The 20592-nt window shown below is 46.3% G+C and overlaps 1 protein-coding gene across 1 annotated transcript in view; it reads right to left on the bottom strand.

The window, feature by feature from the left end:
• Positions 1–20010, bottom strand: part of MYT1L (myelin transcription factor 1 like) — a 298509-nt gene extending 278499 nt beyond the window's left edge. Inside the window, exons 1-2 of the mRNA XM_015561792.1 lie at positions 19740–20010; positions 18361–18807 (exon numbers count right to left, since the gene is read on the bottom strand). The gene's annotated coding sequence lies outside the window, so the exon portion shown is untranslated. The remainder of the gene's footprint in view (positions 1–18360; positions 18808–19739) is intronic.
• Positions 20011–20592: the final 582 nt, after the last annotated feature.

The raw sequence follows: 20592 nt of genomic DNA on the forward strand, positions 1-20592 counted from the left end.
TGGACCCTGACTGTTCCCTTCCCCACTGCCTCTGCCTTTGCTTTCCAGCCCTGTTTTTTCTGCCCATGGACACTGAGAACTCGAACTGGGAGTTAACCCCCTGCTCCCCTTCCCCAAGAACACAGCACTTCTGAGGCTTACTAGGAATCTTCACTACTGGTCACGTTTTTGAGTATTTCATCCCATTATCCATTCTTCCTATTTTTAGATCACGTAGAGACACAGACAAAGTCTATACTTGGTTCACCAAGGACAGAAGGAAACATGTTCACTGCAGCAAGAGCATCTCCCAGATGCGTGGGGCCCTGAGAAATGGGTGAGGGAGCTTCTGGCCAGAAGCAGGCTGCGAGGAGGAGGAAGAGGAGGAGGAGGAGGAGGACCGAGAGAAAATGGTTTTTGGCTACTTGGTGAATCAGCTAATGGTTCAGGGGGCATGGTTTGACAAGAATGAATGAACCAGAGCAATACAGATTGTGGTGGCCGGGGCATTGAGAAGAAAAACAAAGGAATGGAATAGCAATGAACTTAGAATGTGATAAATTGCTTACATTTCTACATTCCTTTCAAAGCATACATGTACTAAGGGTTCATATTCTACCTTCCCAACCTTCAACACATCAGTGGAAAAGGGGAGAAGGAAGTAGTAGGTTTTTATTCTGTAGCAGGCTTTTTCACAGTAACAGCAACTTTATAAAAAAACAAAGCTGATGGCCCTTGGAGGATGGCTCAGTTGGTTGGACCATCATCCCATACACCAAAGGGCTGCAGATTTTATTCTTGGTCAGGGCACATACCTAGGTTCGATCCCTGATCAGGGCATGTTTGGGTGGTAACTGATCAATGTTTCTCTTTGTCTCCCTCTAAAAATCAATAAAAACATATCCTCAGGTGAGGATTTTTTTATTTTTTTTTTTAATATATTTTATTGATTTTTCACAGAGAGGAAGGCAAAGAGATAGAGAGAGTTAGAAATATCGATGAGAGAGAAACAGCAATCAGCTGCCTCTTGCACATCCCCTCACTGGGGATGTGCCCGCAACCCAGGTACATGCCCTTGACCGGAATCGAACCCGGGACCTCCCAGTCCGCAGGCTGACACTCTATCCACTGAGCCAAACCGGTCTTGGCGTGAGGATTTTTTTAAAAAAGCGAAGCTGATAACAACTTAGCCCATTATTTTCTGAAAAATCTCAGTTGGTATTAAATGAAATTCTAGAATGTGAGCACAGTCAACAGTACACAGGCTCTTTGCACGTACTCTTCTGAGCCTGGCTGTCTTGGTTGCTGGGATGTGGTCACAACAGTCATTGTAGGCTGAGCTCTTTGGAGAAGGCCTGAAGCTCGGTAGAAACAATGCCTGGCTAATTTCAGTGGCATCTGAAAGCAGGCAACAAATCTGATGTTCTGAATGAGGTTTTAGATAAGCATTATTTAGGTTTATAAATTAGTTTACAATAACCATTTTGGGGGAAAGTTAGGAATTGCATAAGAAAGTGGAAGCCTAGCCCGGCCAGTATGCTCAATGGTTGAGCGTCGACCTATGAATCAGGAGGTCATGGTTTGATTTCCAGTCAGGGCACGTGTCCAACTTTCAGACTCGATCCCCAGTAGGGGGCGTGCAGGAGGCAGCCAATCAAATTTTCTGTTTCATTGATGTTTCTCTCTATCCGTCTCCCTTCCTCTCTCTAAAATCAATAAAAATATTTTTATAAAGAAAGAAAATGGAAGGCTGGACATCTTTCCTCAAAGAGCCAGTATAGGAAAGGTGCAACTGATCTTGGAGCAGCTCATGGAGTGGGGCCAATGCCATTATTACTGCATGAATATCGAGGGTGTGGGTTCATCACATGGTGTTAGTCTATCTTGAAACAAAATAAGTGAGAAATATCACATATTTTTACTCAGAGATATTATACATTCTCTACTTCATGTTGGAATTTGATCATACACAAAAGAGTGAGCTATTGCTCATTGGAAAGCCATGATGAACCTGAACTGAATGGCTTACTTATCCTCACCCATCATCTTATAAACATGTTTGGGCTCAACGCTTGCTGTGGGATAGAGCTCACAACACATTTATCTCTATGACACACATCTCTGTAAAAAAGGGAAATCCCCACTTGCACATTTCCATGTAAATAACTATTCCCATTATTTTCTTAATACTTGTCACTGTTTTGTGAGAAAAACGTATTAAATTATGATTACAAGATTAAATGTCTTTAATATTTTTGTTAATCATTCAGTAAAAAGAATATACCCCTAGATCATAGATCATAGAATGAAATGATGTGCATTTTTGAAAACTTTTTTAAAAAGCAAACTGTTAATAGTTTCCAAAATGGAATTTCCTCCACTTATCTGCAGGCATAACTTCCCAGGGACCACTAGAAACCACATGCTGGCCATGATACAATGAGAGAATGAGCAGCCCCACACTCAGATGTCACACAACAGTGACAGTCCAGATGTCACATTTCTTTGTTACACTTACTACAGTTTCATGAACATAGGATGCCCTCTCTTTTCCCCACACACCCAAATGACACCCCTGTTCAAGAATCAGCTCCTTCCTGTCCTTAACACAGGTGCTCCACACATTGTCAGCAAAAAACCAGAAGGAACACACATGTCTTCTGGTGCCCTGATCCCCCATGAGAATGTTTTTGTTGGTTGCTATTTTACCTTTCTGATATTTATATTTATATTTTGTGGTCTCAACTAGATTTTCAGTTCCTGAGGGCAAGGAATAGGCCTCTTACTCACCTTAATGCTTGCCCACAGCCATCCCATGTAAGTGCTGAGTCTTTCTAAGGCTATGGTCATCGGCTAGAGGAGGCACTCACCCAGACATGGAGAACCACCAAGTGCACTCTCCCCTGATGAGAGGTTGTTTTCTGAAACAGTATACTGTATCTTTAATAACTGAACTCACCAATAGGCATGCTGCTGGGTCCTCTTATGATTACTGAAATAATAATAGTACCCAAAAGCCTATAGATTCCTGTGAGCTTCACATGATATAATCCAAGTGTTGGTTATTATATCTACTATTGTGGTGTTTTCTATTAATCTATTCTCATTTGTTTCTCAATATAATATACTAGAGGCCCGGTGCACAAAAATTTGTGCAGTTGGCAGGGGTGGTCCCTCAGCCTGGCCTGTACCCTCTTGCAGTCTGCGACCCCTCAGGGGATGTCCATCTGCTGGTTTAGGCCCGTTCCCCAGGAGATTGGGCCTAAGCTGGCAGTCAGACATCACTCTGGCAGCCCAGGAGCCCTCGGGGGATGTCCACTTGCCAGCAAGGAGCAGGCCTAAGCTGCAGTCGGATAAGAATTATTTAGGTTTATAAATTAGTTTACAATAAGCAATGAACTGCTTATTGTAATCTATTATACAATAGATTCCGCTGCTGAGGAGGCAGAAGAGGCTCCCATCACCACCGCTGTGCTGGCAGCCATCAGCCTGGCTTGTGGCTGAGCAGAGCTCCCCCTGTGGGAGTGCAATAACCACCAGGGAGCAGCTCCTGCATTGAGCTGGTGGTCAGTGTGTGTCATAGTGACCAGTCATTCCCAGTTGTTCTGCTGTTTGGGTCAATTTGCATATTACCCTTTTATTATATAGGATAAATAGTTTGTACTTCCATAAAAGAGAATAAGCGTACTTATCACTTAACATGACTGAACTTTTGATCGTGCAAAAGTATGATTTTACTAGTTGGTCCATCTTTACAACATCCCACTTTAAATTGCATGAGGAACATCCCAGTTTCGTATCTTAAGCATATCTTTTATTGGCTGTGGATTTTCTCTCGTTAATCTCTTTTCTGCCGCATTCTCCATTCTTGTGTTTCTCTGTCCCCTTCACCCTCATGTGCCATCCCAGTTACATTCCCTTACTGCCCCTCTCCACTGGTCTGAGTGAGAAGCAGTTCCCAGTTCTTAAAAGTTCTACATCTTGCATTTGGTGCTCTTGAAAGAGTGGGTGGTTTTATTAAATAAAACATATCTTCATTTAACTTTTCCCAAAGGAGCCTCCTTGGTAACCCCCAGCTGGTAAGGCTGCTGCGTCTCAAGTGAGAAGCCTGCATCTCAGGTGTGCACCAAGGGAGCTGCCTGGCCTCACCCGTGGGCATGATTCTGTCTGACTCCCCGTTCCCACCACAGGCTCAGCATTCTTCTGTACTTTGCTGCACTTTGAGGACAAGTCAGCTCACTGAGTGGGTGAAGACCACATACCGTTGGTTCTTGTGGTCAAGGCTCAGTGGTTATTTGTGCCCGCGCGATCTTCGTTTGTCACTATGGGTGCTTTAGGCGGCCACAGGTAGACGTGGATTGTATAATAGATTTCAACTGCTAAAAATTTTAGCTGCTCAAACTTTCTATGAACCTGTCACAGCCTGGCTGTCACTACTATCTAAATGCTGCTTCCTGCATAATGGGTGAAACATAAAGCCTATGGGGATACTCTTTAAGCATCGAGCTTAGTGACACACATGTGATCGGCCTCCGTTGTGGCAGGTGAGGAAGGCCCAGTACAACCAGGTGGAGTGGAGAGAATGCGAGCAGCCATCACAGAGCCTTCACAGGGTCCTGTAACTTCTGTCAGGACAACACGCCCACTACAGGGGCCACAATATAATACTTGCCTGAAGTAAAATAAAATTATAGTCACAAAATAAAATCATGAGAGAAAAGAGCTTAAGAGGAGGTTAGTTTTCAGCTTCACGTTAATGTTTCACACACAGTCCAATGACCTTTCTAGCTGGTCAGGAAGCCTTGGCTTAGATGAGTTGTGCGTCAATCCAGCTGATCTTAGTCATTAGACCCATCAGTCAAACATAGCATCTCCCCCTAAAATAGCACCTCCTCTAAATTCTCCGGGCTGCTGGTCTTAGGCTGGCTTCCTGCTCTTCTCTTCGAAACAACCCCCACCAGGAGCAAGGTGCTGCCCTCTGGCAGGGCACCGCCTACCACAGCAGCTCTGCAGAACAGGCCCACCTGGGGTGGCAGGTACAGAGCCACGTAATATGAGAACCAGGAGGGAGAAATCATGGAGCTTGTCCTGCACTTTGAGCAAGGATGCTGAAACTTGGAGAGTGGGGATGGCTTGTTCCACATCCCAAATGACAAGGAGAGCTGACCTTGGAGGAAGGGCTTTCCACCCTGGACGCTTTTGCGTGGGCTGCCTGTGACTGTCTGTTACACACACACGGAAAACCTCACTTAGGAAATAAAAAGGACAAAACATGGAAAAGGATAACCAAAATGTATACTACTAAGTGAAAATCCCCTTTTAGAAGTTGACGTGGAAAAGGTGTTTCCAGTGTCGTTGGTCGTGTTTAAGACTTTGGGGAATTAGAACCCGCGGCACACGCGCCGTCTAACCGACAGCGTCCAAGCAGCCAGAGTGTTCTGACTATGAAGGGCCCCAAATCAGCAAAGGAAGTCTTCAGTGGTCCTCCTGGTGCTGCCCTCGTCAACGGAAATTGCAGGAGCACAACAAGGAGGAAGCTGAAAAGTTAGAGTCGATGGGCCACATGGCTCGTTACCAGCAAGGAGAACTCGGGGGAAGAAGGCCAAGGGCACGGCATGTGGATTGGAGGGCAGGCAAGAGTGTGCAGATAGTGTACTGAATATACAGGTGGGATGAAAATAGGCTTATAGTGGTTCGTATGGGAAATAATGCAATGATTTATAAACAAGAATAAACTGTTTCGTGGACTCACAACTGTAAACCTATTTTTACTCCACCCTGTACATGTGCCCATTTTCCTAATGCTGGGCGCCCAACCAGCATCCCTGGCACTTCAGTAATATCTTGAAACTACGACAGATGATTTAACCTGCCTGTGTTGGCCTCTGAAGGGAAGAACCAAATGGAAATATCATTGGCCGTGCTTGTCCTTGCAGACACTCTGCGTTTAACTCCTGGGCTGGTGATATCCACACTATGGAATATCTATCGGGGGCTGAGAATCATTCTAACTTATTCAGAACTTAACATCATAAATGAGGAGTCACCTGTAATCTCATAAACGTGGAGTCTTCCCCATCATACTGGCCCCTTTGATCAGAGACTGTTTTGATCATTAACTTAAAACTGGAGGAACAGGTGGCTCAGCCCGTTTGTAAACAGTAGTGCTGACTTGTCCCTGGGGATGGACACCGCATCTCTTGGCTCACACTGAGGGTGTGGGTCTCTTAGGGAAAAGGGTTGTTTTTGAGCTAACAAAACCCAGTAGCAGCATATTAGCTTTAAAAAAATTGGACCATTCGTGCTCTCAAAACTGAAAGGGACCACAAAAGATACTGGTAGATTTATAGCACAAATTCCATGGAAACTTCCAAGTGTTGATTCAGTACCAAATATGCCAAGAACACAACACATTGGTGTGAAATTTATCTGAGCAAACAGTAAGGCTTTCCTATTACATACAAGTATCTAGCATCAACCAGCATGTATGACTTTATGAAGCCCCAACTTCCATTTTAATGCAAAGACTGGCACCTTTTTTAAAATATCAAACCGTATTAAACTCTTTATTTTATTTTATTTATTGATTAAGGTATTACATATGTGTGCTTATCCCCCCCCCATTGCCACTCCCCAAGACTGGCAGCTTTTTGATGCCTAAGCTACTTAAACTCCCAGACTCAGAGTATACAGCATCCTAATTCTAACCTAAGTTTTCTTTTACACGGTTCGATTCCCGGTCAGGGTGCATGCCGGGTTGTGGGCTGGATCCCTGGTGGGGGCTGGCGAGCGGGAGGCAGCTGATCAGTGATTCTCTTCATCATTGATATTTCTATCTCTCTCCCTCTCCCTTTTTCTCTGAGATCAATAAAAATAGATTTTAAAAAGTAAAAATATTTTAAGGACTTCATCTCAAAATGATTAATTCTGAGTGATAGGTATGTTCAGTCAGCTCTGACTCATGGAAATGTGGCTGAGCGTCATCTGAATGGTCTGAACGCATGACCAGTTTTCAATTTGAATTCTCCTCTTTCTTCTGATGTCTCTTCAGCCAATGGGGAGTCTGCGGGTGACTGAGGCGCTGCCCATTAGCTGCCTGCATCCCGGCAGCTGCTGATGTCACAGACTGAAGTCCGAGGTGACTGACTGCACCCAGGACCTTCCCGGTGGGGGAAGGCCGCCCTCAGTCAGTGTCTAGGGCTCAGCCTGCTGGGCTCTGACGTTCTGCTGTGGCTCTCCAGGACCAGCAGTTTTGACATGTCCAGAGATTGCAAAACAGACACCTGACATTGGCCAACACTGCTTCCTCAGAAGAGAATTTTGTTTGCTGTTTCATGCGCTCTCGGGTGACAGCAAAGTGGGCAGTTCCAGCTCCAGATTTCATGAGGAGGGTAAACGCAAACATGTATTTAACTGACTAGAGAAATGCGACTACACAGTGTCATGCATTGAGGGCTCATTCTCAGAAGGGTCACGTGATCCCTAAAGCATTCATCACCCAAGAAAGGGACCCAGTGTTACCCACTCTGATGAAGCCAGAAGTGGTTTCATCTATTATGTGAAATGTATGCGAGAAAAGTAGGTCTGGAGGAATGTGTGATTACCCTTAGTCAGAAACCTATATACATAAAATAAGTATATGCTTGCATATATTCTATGGACATACACAGTAGATAACATGTTGTATGCAATATAACATGCCATGTGCAACTTAACATGTGTTATACATGTATAATGTAATATCTAAAAGATTAACTATATTATATATTTATAGGTTATATGTAAACGTACTTATTTACATGTTTACATATAATCCATGATACTTAAATATATATTTAATTAAGTATATGTTTACATATAACCTATAAATATAGATGTGTATACAGGGTGGAGCAAAAATAGGTTTACAATTGTTCCTATGGAAAAAGATATGAAGGTCATGATGATTACAGTAGCTTTATTAACTCTGTAATGTGCTCACATCTGTAAGCCATCCCTATGTATATACACCCTGGCTCATTGTGGGCCAGATATTTTCAGTTCTATCTCTTTTGGCTCTGCACACAGTGGGTGCTCAATACTGCATGTTGTGTGAGGAATGAAGGAGGAGCTAAGTCACTCGCTTTGATTTTTTTCTTCTCAGAGAAGATGGCCAGGGGAGCCAGAGGCTGCCCATCATTGTCACTGACCCCAGCTAGGTGTCCCTGAGCTCCCTCACGCAGAATCCAAACACAATTAGTACATTTGCAAGCAGGTCCCAGCCAGGAGAGCAAGAGAGAACCACAGCCCATCAGCTGAGAGTCCCGGGGGAAGCCATCTCCCTGGTCTTGACCCTGGAGTTCAGGGTGTGAACAGGGCTCATGGGTAGGTCTTGTGCTTCTTCAGCTTGGGTTTGGGAGGCGCTCAGACAAGGTGAGGGCGGGCAGTTTAATTCGTAACATGGCTTGGTCACACCACAGTGGCCATAAGAACACTACAATCAGGCATGAGATTGTATTCCTCTGCTAATAGGCTCCAAACCCTGAAAATAGCCGAGGAATAAAGGAATTCCCCTCAGTGAAAACAGACACGAAAACAAAACCAGTTACTCTTGAAGATAAACTGCACATCCCTGTGTAACAGTTGCAGTTAAACTGCAACTACCACCCCTCACCCCAAACTGCTGGACATGAGGTCAGACATAGGTCTGAATCCAAAAAATACCAATAAATACGACCTATCATATTGACCAATGAGAAGTCAGACCCCAGAATTCCCCAGGGGATGCACCCAGCTGTGCCATATGCCCTAGTGCCAGTGATCTGTAAGGGAGGGGCCAGCAGTCTGTCTGCAGAGAAGGCAGCGCTACTGCCCTTGGACGGATCCAGGACATCCTCCTCGTCACCCCTCAGCCTCATACTGCTCGCCCCCCCCCATTTCCTGAGACTGGAAATGAGCCACACGTTCCTGACCAGATGACAGACAAACAGCTGGATGGACACCAAAGGACCACACGTCTGTGGCCTCCCATCCCTTTTTAATCAAATTCCTAATTAAAAAACGCCACACTGGCATTAGGTGTGCAGGGAGCAGGCTTGGGACATTTCACAAAATAGCACCCCCTCATCCTGGGCTTTTGCAAAGCTGTGTTCTTACAGATGTTTATGAGTTTTCTTGGTGCAGAGATAGAACCAATTTGCTGGCGCCTGGCCCTCAAGACGTATTAAATTTATCCTGAAGGAAACCGGTTTCTGAAAAGCTCCTGCCCAGATGCCTCAGGCAGGTGGGAGTTTCCGTGAACCAGAGGGTCCACGAGCAGATGCAGCCGTGATTTCTGATGCTCACAGCCTAGCGCACAGCTCCGAGCCGACCTGATTTGATGGCTCTATGGGGTGCCCTGCAGACTCGATTATTTCCACACCAGTCTGGCTAGCATCGTTCCATGGCGACAATGCTCTGTGCTTTCAGCCTCTGTTCAGATGGCACAGGCTGGTGGCATCCATGTACCAGGGAGGGGAGATCGGGGAAAATGGGGAGGGAGTCGCTAAGAACTGCCCATCCCTTTTAGGACTGAAGGGTGGGGGGCTCTGGAATCAGGAGGTAATGCTCACTTAAAAAGCACCACTCTGTTGAGGGCCCTTAAAATACACGATGAACCAAGGTTGAGAGAACAGCAGGAAAATACCGCTCACAACAGGGTTTGAGCTAGAAATCCTATCACGAAAATCTTTGTCAATGCGCTAAAAAGACTCCCTGCCCCATGCATTATTCATCTGTGAGCTGTCTGGTTTAGAGACCTGCGCCTGACATGCCACACTTAACAACCTCCCGAGCAGATGCCCACCAGCCTTGGGGTGACTCTCCCTGAAATAGTCTGCGTGCGCTGTCTGAGCCCCCCTTCAGAGGGGCAGTCGGGGGACGCGGCACCATAAACTTCCTTCCACTCTGTTCACGGTGCAGAAATGGTCTCAGAGCAGGAGCACATGCAACACATATGAACCCAGCGGGTCAGGTCCTGTCAGCTGACACACGTTCGCTTGCATTTTAAAAACGCATGCTGCATCCACTCACAGCCTTCCAAGAGGTTCATTGTAGGACTCCCAGTGGTGAAAAAACACACCCTGGCACAAAAATTTAAAGCAATAAGGTGAAACGACCTTTTGACTCAAAAATATTTACACGCATCTTCATGCATCACCCCTGGGAGCCCCGCTAAGAAAGGTGCTGAGACCACCGACCACCATGGCCCAGAACAGACCTAGGAGACAGCAGACTTCCATGCCCACCACTCTTCCCAGTAAATCAAAGAGTGTCTGATTTTAGACTCATATTTTGGCATCTCATTGATCGCCTAAAAAATTTGCTATGAAAGCCTGCTTTTCCTCCCAAAGTTCATCTTCAAACCCTAGAGCTAAACTAAAAAAAAAAAAAAGAAATCACATTTTCAGTCCAGTAGACATCACCATACTGCTAATTCTGGGGCCTTTCATTGTCTTTGAAGGCAGCCCTCACCGACTCAACAGTGCCTGAGAGCTAATGTGACAGGTAGTAGCATAAAGTGACTTCCTCAAGTGGAAACTAATGTGACATAATTTTGGCCCTTGTAAAAAAACAAGCTGGGCTGCACCTCCGAGAGGCAGCCAGGCACAAAGGCAGCGCGGCAGGTACCATGAAAGGGCCCCTCCTCGGGGAAATGGACACACAGAGCCGAAAACAATGCTGGTATTTTGTCCCAAGAAACTTGCAACCCATCATAAAACTAAGGAGTTATTTTAATCATAGGGAGCTTGGCTCCACTCTACAGTGAAATACAGCAACAGAAGAATAATGGAAACTTACTTTTCTCTGGATCACACTGCAGTCTCAAAACATTTTGGTATTTAATATTATTTGGGTTAAAAAAAACTCAATTGTTTCTTATTTTCATTCTAGTTTACCAGCAAATTTTAAAATGAAATAGGCTAGATATATGTACATATGCATTCATATGAAAATGAAGAATTCACCTATTATGCAAAAAAAATCAATGTCAGTGTTTAGAAACTTGAGATCTGAGGGAGAAAATGATGAAAACCAAGTTTAAAAAGCTTCCCAGGAAGGGCTAATATGTTTTGCAACATCGTCTGTCTGAGGTTTAGGTCATTGAGGTAGGGATTTTGTGTTTTATTTTCTGCAAAGGCATCGTATTTTTAAACAGAAGAAATGATCCTCAAAAAAGTTGCATTTTCTGTCAAAGATTCACTATCATTATGCATAGCCAACAGCTAAAGTAAAGCAACTCCTTAAAAACAAAAGCCTAAAAATAAAAGCCAAATAAACACCAATGTTCTGCAATATTCAGGAAACTGTGAATAGTTAAAAGGTAATAATTTCTACTGTAGAAGCCGACGAAATAATTAGGTCAGCTCGACTGAAAGCCTTCCCTTCTGAGGAGAGCAGAGTCGGACTCCTTATCAGCGAATTCCCCGAGACGGAGTTTACTGACCAGACACCATATTGCACTGGTACAGCCACTGAATTCTGTAAGGGACGTGTGCATGACAATGGGAAAGTGGGCCCAGCAGGTCCACACTTCCTTCTCACTCCCCGGACTGCGTTGTAGAAACGTCTCCATTTCCCACCAGCACTGAGTCCCGGAGGCTGTGCTAATTCCTGTTTCCTGTCTGTGGAGCCTGCAGAGCCATAGAAACTTCTGCTCAGCGCTCACCATCTCCAGCAAGTTGCTGGTCAAATTAGCCAAAAATCTCCTTCCAGCCAGGAAAAACACATACCAGTCAAACTAATTATGGCTGGGCTGTCACTGAACCCACATTTGCTAATTTTACTGGTCTCGGTACACTGTCCCAGAAAATATTAATTAAACACATTGAATAATGGCTGCTGTAGGATTCTGAAAGCAATCCTCCCCACACAGTCCATTTCCACTTCAGACTCGTGCCCGGGAGGAGGGTGACCCTCGGTACCCCCAGCCAGCGCTGCCCGTCGGTGGCTGCCCACACGGAGGTGAACTTTGCTCCACTTGGGAAGGGGAGCCAAGCTCGGAGACAACAAGAACAGAACATATTTACCTGAGGGAGCAGCAGAGAGAAAGCTGAAGCATCACATGCCCAAGCCATCCGGGCAGCACGGTGCCTGCAGACCCGGCCCTGGCAAGGCCAGCCTCCCCCCCGCAGCCACCCGCCTTCCCTCCCAGGGACTCACCCAGAAAAGGCTCCCACCTGCTCGGCGACTGGGGAACTCTTCTACGGCTTCCGCACGCCCACCATTTGTCCTCCATCCATCCAATCAACTTCCCACTGCACATCCCTCGCTCGGCTCAGACCCGGCCACCGCTCATCTGTATGCTAATTATTTTGCCACATGGACAAAAGTCATAATGCTTTCCGACAGGAAACTAACAGGCCTGAAGTCGAAGATGGAAATTAATAAGTTGACACCACTAAGCGACAGGGAGGGCGGGCATGCGTGCTGGAGGCTCCGTGGCCGGGCAGCCGCAGACCAGGGCCAGCCCTGCGTGAGCACCGGGCTCCCCGGGAGACCACGGCCGCAGCACCAGCGTGAGCCGCTGACTTACCCTGGCTCGGGCTGCCTCTGCTAAGCGCTACAACACACATCCATCTCCCCAAACCCTAGCCTGGGGGGGAACTTCGTGGCTAAGCTAGGTATTTCTCCAGGTTCGGCTGTGGATTAAGCCGGTAATCGCCAGCCTTCCTGTTTATTGAATAGCTTGCCACACAGTCGGGCAGGGCCGGGATGCATGCTGTATGGCTCTTACATTGTACCCACAGGCCCCTAAATCTCTAGAGCAGAATGTGTATCATGTGCAGGGCCGTATTTAATGGAATAGAGGAGAACGGTAAATAGCAGAGGCAGGCTGTTCACAGCTCCCGGCCAGGCAGCATTTCCAGACATGCCCCCCATCACGGATGTTATGGTAAATTCACGCTGTGGCCAAAGAAACCTCACCAGTCAGCTGAACCCACGGTGTTCTACCTGGGACTGCCGCTCAGCCTCCAAACAAACAAAAAGGTGGGGGCCTGCCCTGCTGCCCCCGTGGGAGAGCAGCCACACAAGGGTTAACGGGGCGACTCAGCCTCCTCAGGTCGCCAGCCTCACTACCTTCTGCCTCGGTGTGAGCCTTTCTCCTCATTTCTCCTCTTTTAAAACAAAAGACAGAACGGTTTTCCTAAGAAAGTTACAACACCATCAACCTTTTAGTATTGTTTGAAGGGGAAAAAAATCAGAAAAAGTTGTATCTGAAAAGGCAAGACCAAATTATGTTTCAAAAATACAAAAGGAACCATAGATGTCTGACTCTCATTCGCATTTTTCCTGTTAAAGGAAGAGCTGAATTTATACATGGCTCCTTGAGTCCAGCAATACACGTTTGACTCCAGCGGCGACTCCCTGCAAACCCCCCTCGGAGCTCTCCCCGCTCAGAAAGGCCGCGGTAAGTCACAGCAGCTCTTAGCACCTCCCACCCTCCCCGGACGGAGCCGTGAGCACTCGTGTTTAATAACAATCCGGGCGGCACGCAGACCACGGCGCTCAAGGCCATGCACACAAGGGGGCAGCTCCCAGAGCAGGGCCCGCCGCGGGCTCATTTGCACACCCCACCATGCGATTTTAAGAAGTGTAATCTGTCATCCAACAAGAGCCGGGCGAGGCAGGCGAGGAGACAGCTCTGTGTGGAAGTACCAAGAGGTCATCCGGAAGAGCTGGAAGCGGCAGCGACCGGGAAAACCGCATGCAAGCTTTAAATCAGGACCGGTACCTTAGGAGGAGAGCTGCTGGCCACCGAGCACAGTCCCTCTCTGCAGCCTATTCCTGCACGCCCGCAGGGCCGTCTCTGCCCCGCAGAGTCCGTGGCACGTGTTGATCCCCTCTCCCCACACGTCTGCTCTCCATCCGCCCCTGGGCCTGGGCAGAGCCACCACGGTGACAGGCCACAGGGGCCTTCACAGAGCACAGCGCTGACGGGGGGAGGGGGAGGGGGCAGCACGCAGGCGTCCACAGGGACCAGGAACACCTGACCCTGGCTTCAGAGGTGGTTCTGGAGCCCAAGCCTCTGGCCGGACATGGGGCGCCCAGGCAGCTGGTCCCCCCCAGAGGTGACAGTCCCCCGCCCCTCCAGCCCTGTGGAGATCACTGCAGCCCGTGAGCGGCCGCTCAGAGAGCCCGCATCCTCCAGCACAATGCCCCTGACTCAGGCTGAAACACTTCCCTCCCCTCCCAACTTCCCAACATCACCACGTGGGGAGCAGGGGTGTTCTTCAGAGATACCTGTTAGGACGGTGCTCTAGCGGAATAGCCAGGGCGGCAGAGCTCCACTAATAAGCAAGCACGTGTGCCTCCCTCTCGTTTCATACACCTGGCGTACCTCTTCTCTGCCACCCCTGATTATTGCTACAGATGCCCCAAGGACTCGTTAGGATGTCAGAGCTTCAAACAGTTTCATTGTGGAAACAGGCATCGGAAAGTCATTGTGCACACGGAACAATGCAGGTGCTAGGGACACGGAACGGGGGCCAAGACAGACCAGAGAGAGAGAGAGAGAGAGAGAGAGAGAGAGAGAGAGAGAGAGAGAAGGTAGGGCACAAAGCATACTCCAAGCTGAGACCACGTTGCATTGAAACAGCCTAGTGATGGGAAATGTCTAGCTGCCACCTGAACTGATCTGGCACCAGAAAAATCATATAGTTACTACAAGGGCAGAGCATTTAGTGTGATGCCTTGTGCAAGTTAGAGTCGTTGTGGGCATTATTTTTAATGTGTGGGATATGCTAATTTAAAGTATTTTTTTATATCAGCCACATATGATATTTGGGTGTGATTTACCCCCTGCAACTTAAAAATGAAAATTTTAAAAATTATAGACGGGTATACGCCTTTAAGTTTGTGGTATCTCATCTCTTTAGTGTAATTTGAAATGGATGTAGGTTAATGTCATGGTGAAGACTACAGTGAGATGAAACTTAACTTGGTGAAAAACGTGGTAATTATTCTCAAGTTTTTATTCAAGCTTATCCTCCATGGCTCCCTTCAAAAGAATGCTACACACACCCCCTCCCCCAAAGAAAACAAGGATGAAGAGAGCATTTTTAGAACCTTAAAATAAGAAGATGCATAACACTGTTGCAATTAAATTACGACATCGGGTAATTTAATTATAAACATGTAGCCAAACTGGAGGTCTCTTTCTGAGTTTGCCGTCCACTGGCTTCCTAGACAGGGTTCTGGCAGGCTTTGCATCCAGGTAGACTTCATGGGAAAGTGCCAGATGCATTTGGAAAACTGGTCACTGATTGGAAATTCCAGCCACGGACCGGAGGGGCCATCCCGCCGGCCTCACTCCAGCATCGCCGGAAGGCACCACCCTAGTCCCTTATGCCACTGCCTGGGCTTGTTAATATACAATACTTAAGAATCAGCAAAATTTTAAGTTTGATGTTAAAAATGGAGCCACAAAAATGTATAATACATAAAGTGTTTCAGATGACCCAGTGTGTTTTTAAAAATCACACCTTTCCCTCAAATTAGGGCATCTTACAGGTAGAGCTGGGAATCTAGCTCACACGTGTGACTTTAGAAATATTGGGCAACAAAGTAATTTTTCACAGAGAAGTGACTGCATTTTTATCACATGTAAAGTATTTCTAAAAGAAAATCAAAATCAAATAATCAGATTCTAAATTTTAAATATACATAAATTTAACAAATAGAAAAACTTTAAAAAGCTTTGAAGTTGCACAATATTTTATTTATGTTTCCTGATTGATTGAAAAATTGGCATAGAAAACAGACATAAAACAGCAGTGAAATAACTGGGCATATTCAATAGTAAGGTGTGAAATATAAACATTCACAAGAGTAAAGTATAAATGGCAGGTGGAAACTATGACAGGAACAATGAAAACAGTACATTGAAAATACCCCCACTTTCTTAAAATCATGCTATACTGCTTGTATTACCCAAGAGGAAATTGTGTGTTCCTATTCCCTTAGGATTTTTTGTATACCACACGTACATGGTCACAAATTATGGCGCCTCATCCTTAATCTCAGCTTCTACCACAAACTTATAAAATTGGCCTAAGTTTGGCTATAGGATGCAAGTGTGACTCAAGAGAAGTTGAAATTGATGCTGCATGTTTACTTTCTGCCTGACTGGTCCATCTTGACCATCCTTGCTCATCTTTTCACAAATAAACATTTTCACTGGTTACATGAATCTCCATCACACAGAGATAGTCCCTTGGAGAAGCATGGCCCTGTCGTGTTTACAGGGTTTTACTCACAATTATAGACAGAGGCAAGTTCATGTAATGAAATCATGTTCTGTTTGGTCATTTGGAAAGTAGGGCAAAAATTCCATATGCAAAATAAAGATCTAGAGATGGCATGTCTTTTCGGCCACCATCTTTAAAACACCCAGTGTGCCCAGGGAAGCTACTCCTACTTCTGCCGGCCTGCAGACAGTCATTAAGGCGCGAGAGTGAGCCATTCTCACCCTGCCATCAGCTAGAGGCAGGCAGTGGCGGCTGAGGGTCCTTGCTGCCAGGGCGGACAGCTCCCGGTGCTGAAGGGACAGGCGAGGAGCCTGGCTCACAATAGCTCACTCAAGCAGCCTTTGAAAAATCGCACAAAACTGAATGAGGTGGCAAGTACTCGGGCTGAATGGCACCTTCTACAGAACAATGGGCACCAACTCCAAATCCTACGCTAATCACATTAATGAGATTAATCAGTGAATTAGCAGCAGCCAGTGTCAGCGAGGAAGGAAGAGTCGGACCAAGATGGGTAATTAACTCTTTATGGGAGGGGGAGGGGTCGGCGATGCTCCCTCCCGGCTTCTCAGGAGTTGACAGTTCTGCTTCACCGTCTAAAGGCTCCTGCACTGGCCCAAGGCGACAGCATCCTGGGTTTTGTGTTCGAATGTGGATCCAGGGATCCCATTGCTGATGCTCCAGCTACAGTCCTCTGAGGAGTGATGTCATTTTAAATAATCTTCAGAAACTACAGGCTTTCCCTGTTTTGAACTTTCTAAGTGTGAAATGAATACTGAAAATGAAATTACTTCCCTAAGACTCCAGCTGAAATATAAAAAAATATGGCTGATTAAAAAAAGGAAGGATTATATAACAGCTGCTCTTGCTTGTGGGAAGTCTGCGATACTGTGGCAAGAGTTTTAAAAAGTGCCATCAAGTAAAAAACTATGACGAACGTATCAGCCACGGTCTATTGTCTTTCATGGAGAACATGTCTTACCCAGCACAACTTCAAGGAGAATTTCAACCAACCGAGTTGTCACACTTGAGGTGATAGAATCATACACTTCCTTTTAGGTCAATTAAAAAAACAAAAAACTCCCTTTATCCTACAATGTGTTACTAAATTCCATGTATAATATACAGTCAACACTGGATTCAGAGTTCTTGAGAGGTGAAAACTTAGATGAAATAGAACTAGTTTACAAAAAGGATTATTGGGCAAAAATATTTTTAGTCTTAAAATAGTCACATTTTTGTAAGTATGGAAACATACCTCTAGTTATCACTTTATGAAGTTGAGCAATTAGAAAGACTCCCTTGTGTCTGTAAGGATGGTAGTCTATACTTTTGTCTAGGAAGTTAATTTTGTTGAGTAAAAAATACAAACACAAAAAGCTCTTATTATAAAAATATTTTAGTCTGAATAAATAACAATATCCTATAGGTTATATAGTTTTAAAGTGGTATAAAAATTGTCACAGCTAAATTATTACTAAATTCAAAATTAGAGCTCTATATTTTAATAGCTATCATATGAATGTTTACATATATATTTTACCTTACTTTTATTTACCTTGAAGCTACAGCTTGCAGTTGAATATTTAGTTTATAAATTCAAGTTGCACTGAAAGACACATTTCTGTTATACATTAAATATGGTTTCATTATTATGAACTTCATTTAGGTCATAGTTAAAAACTTTGAGTTGGTTAATTTAATCCAGGTCGGTCAGCTTTCTTTCCATTAGGCAAATATGGCATTATATCAGGGATATTTCCTGTGTCAACAGGCTCTACAAAAACAACTTGCTTTCTTTGTAATGGAAAGTAATCCAGCAAAGTCTCTGGGAAGTGTTTGTTTCAATATCTGCATATCATCCAACTTCTGTCCATGCAGCAAGTTTTTGCATCAACAACATCACGGTTAAGGCATGCAACCTAAGCCCATTCTGCCTTAAAAAGAGCCTTCTGCGGGTCTCCGGCTCCCGGCCCAGGCACATGGCAGCTCCCAGCCATGCTGGCAAGAGAGCCTGAAAATGGAGCAGACAATAGGCATTGCAGCAAAGCCCGCTCCACGGCCACACAGCCCCTGCCTCCGCGTCCACAGCGTCCACCTAACGCAGACCACATACCTCACAACATGACCACAGCCGCCGCGAGGGAGACACGCTCAGCTGGGGTGACTGTGCTGCTCAGAAAAACACCCAGAGAGAAGAAAGCCTGCTCCCCCACCAGCTGGGGGGACGAGGAGCAGAGCCCACGGAGCTGCAGGGGGGTTGCTGTCTGTCTTCAGTGAATATTGATATGAGAGCCCAGAGTCCAGAGAACAAAAAAGTAAAAGACACGCACCAAGCACGAGTGAGGACTCGGGCTCCGCGCAGACTGCGGCAGCTCTCCCTGTTCTAGCTCAGGGAGAAAATGTCGCCGGGCAGGAGTGACAAATGCAGCGCGAGGCTGGCGGCAGGGCCTGCGGGGTCTGTTTTACTTCCACACACATCCCCGAGCGCGCTCCCACTCAGCCTCCAGAGGCTTTTTTCCGCTTTTTTTTCACGAGCTCCAAATCCCCGGCATATGACCTTCTGTTAAATAGATAAAAAAAAAAATTGCTTATCAGTCATGCAAATGAGGCTGAATTCATTTTCCACAACAGATGGCCTCATGGATAATGATGATGGAAGAGAGAAAATTGAATGTGTCTCACAAGGTGGCCATGGCAACCGAGAGCAGAATAATATCAATAATAAGCTCACTGCATAATAAGGTTGTCAATCCCACAAATCAAAGTCTCCAGCTAAATCAGGTATACCACCCGGCTAGTGACCAGGTAAATAAAAATAGGGGGGGGGGGGAGATTGCATTTTACAGTGGCTGTGAAGAAAACTAGAATTTCCAGGCATTCTGTGGCCTGTGTGTGTGTGTGTGTGTGTGTGTGTGAGAGTGTGTGTGTTAGAGTGTGTGTGTTGGGGGCGTGGCTGGATAATGCAATGAGATGTGACAGTTTTGTCTTTTTCTCTTGTGTGTTCTGTGATGGACTTGGGTGCACAGAGGATGCTGCAGTGGCCATGTTGGCATGTGGGGCGCGGCAAGCCGAAGCCTCTCTCTGCGCTGTCCCCGCACTCCCTGTCTGTCCGCACTGATGCCCCAGCAGCCGCCGCTCCCGGGGGGACATCCCGCAAAATGAATCAGCAGCCATCCTGCGTGGCTGATGAAAATGAAAATGGCACATGTCTGGGCGGGACGGAGCCGGCTCTGCTGGCTGTCTGGCAAGCACGCTCGATAGCGCTCCTGCTAATCATGGCTCACAGCCTCTGGTGGTTTTTCTAAAAGGTATCGCCCTTTCCCCGCAAGCAGCTGGTGGGGAGCGTGTGTCCGTCCGTGTGTGTGTGTGTGTGTGTGTATGTGTGTGTGTGTGATCAGGGAGCTGGCAATGGACCGTTCCCCGCTTGTCGTTTTCTGCCGCTTACACACCGACTGCCTGCCCGACAGCCCCATATCGTGCAGCTGGACTCACCTCTCTCTTTCTCTGGGGGTAGAAGGGCCGGTCATATACTCAAGCTGCCTGGAGACCGCGCTGACACGCCTGTGCGGAGGGGGAGAGGTCCTGCCCCACCCCGCACACACCTGGCGAGAGCTCCCCCTGCCCCCCGGGCTCCCAGCTGGACCCTGAAAGGCAGCCGCGGAAAGAACCTATTTCTGTCGCAAACGCTCGCCACCGCCTGCGACTGTAGCCCAGATATTATGCAACACAGAGTCTCCGAAATAGAAAGCTGAGGGCTGGCTAGCCGAGGCAGCAATCGAACCACATTTAATAATGCATCTCAGGCTTCTTTTTCTTTCACAAAATGCTCGGGCATCGCTTTAAGATTATCCTAAAAAGAAACTATTCTTTTCAATATCTCTGTCAAATTTTTCAGGTGTTTTTAAGGCATTCTGAAAAGTAGACCATTGTTATCTCATAAAAAAGAGCTCACTGTTTTGAACCAGGGCTTTGTTTTCGGAATTCTTTGTCCTCTACCTTTCCTGTACATAGCTTGCTCTGCTATTAACCATCTTCCCATTTTGCCGTTTCAATGCCCCCATTTTTGTTCCTTTCAGGAACAGATAGATGGTTTTCATGGGAAACTGCATAGATTAATGTTTGCCGTTAGTAATTCCTGTCACTGGGATGTGATCCTGTTTCCTCCTGCACTCGAGCCCCAAGCTGCAGTGAGAATCAGAAATCAATAGAGCTGCCCTAATGGAGGCTCCACTCGGCATGTGGGCGGCTGCAGCCTCCTCTTTCTCCCTCTCCCCTCCTCTCTCCCTCTCCCTCTTTCTCCCTCTCCCCTCCCTCTCCCTCTCCCCCCTCCCTCTCCCCTTCCTTT

Source organism: Myotis davidii, unplaced genomic scaffold, assembly GCF_000327345.1.
Source record: "Myotis davidii unplaced genomic scaffold, ASM32734v1 scaffold1395, whole genome shotgun sequence".
NCBI classification, from domain to species: domain Eukaryota; kingdom Metazoa; phylum Chordata; class Mammalia; order Chiroptera; family Vespertilionidae; genus Myotis; species Myotis davidii.